Source organism: Petaurus breviceps, unplaced genomic scaffold (genome assembly GCF_028583685.1).
Source record: "Petaurus breviceps papuanus isolate PSGF00001 unplaced genomic scaffold, PetGlider_PUasm1.0 99, whole genome shotgun sequence".
In the NCBI taxonomy this organism is placed as follows: domain Eukaryota; kingdom Metazoa; phylum Chordata; class Mammalia; order Diprotodontia; family Petauridae; genus Petaurus; species Petaurus breviceps.
This window is the reverse complement of record NW_027187465.1, coordinates 1,924,458-1,925,499: the sequence shown is the minus strand read 5'-3', so window position 1 is coordinate 1,925,499 and position 1,042 is coordinate 1,924,458.

The following is a 1,042-nucleotide window of genomic DNA, read 5'->3' as shown; positions in this document are numbered from 1 at the left end:
CCAGGGACTGCAGGACACACAGCCAGAAAAGAGGTTATGGTGCTTGCCAAAGATGGAAAAGTTATTCAGGTTTAGACCCAGGCAGAAGCACAGTTAAGTCTTTTCTTGGGGATGTTTTTCTGAGGGTCATGACCAAAAACAATGAATGGAGAGGAAAGTGATTCCTCTGCAGGAGAAAAGGGCTCTGGGGCTAAGGATGGGCCTCAGCCAGGCCTTCGGAGGCCACCCTATGGAGAATTTCATGAGGCCTCAACAGCTTCCATTGGCTCTCAAAGCCCTTTGCAAACAGTCTCATTCGAGCCTTGGGACAATCCCAGGAGGTAGGTGGTTCAATGGTGGGGAGATGGCACCGAGTTTGAATCTAGACTGTCTCTTCCCGTCTGTGTAACCTTGGACAAATCCCTTCAACCCCAACAGGCCAGTTTCCTTGGTGGCAACCAAGGTGGGGGGGGGGGGCATATGAACTGAGCCAGGAACACCAAGCCAGACCTGTGTCTCCACACTCCCGGATGTAGTGGGTTTGGAGAATGGTTAAAGATGGAAGAAGGATCCGAGCTGGAAAGCACCTGGCCCTCCTTCAGGCCAATGGAACCTGAGCAGTGAAGGCCAAGGCTTTAGAGGCCATTTATCCTAGGACTCTTATAGAGGAAAGGTATGTCAGAAGCCAGCCAGTCCAGCCTCCTCCTTTTCCTGAGATGCAAACGGAAGCCCAGAAAAGTGGACTAATCTGCCCAAGTTCACCTGAGTCCTAAGGAGAAGGTCCAGGATTTCAAGCCCAGATGTTTCTGGACCCGAGTCTGGACTGTCTAGTCTGGTGGGTGCAGAGGCTGTCTTGGGGATTCATGGGATTCGGGCCAGTTGAATGCCAGAGGATAAAGTGAGGAGGAGTGATCCATATGCAAGGTCCCCCATAACCCCACCTGGAAAGAGTGACAGAAATACCTATCTAACTCAACTCTATTTTCAAAACCAGAATACCATTACTGATGAATTTTTGGAAAACCTGATTATCAGGAAGCAAAGCATCCAAGACTGGAAAGGC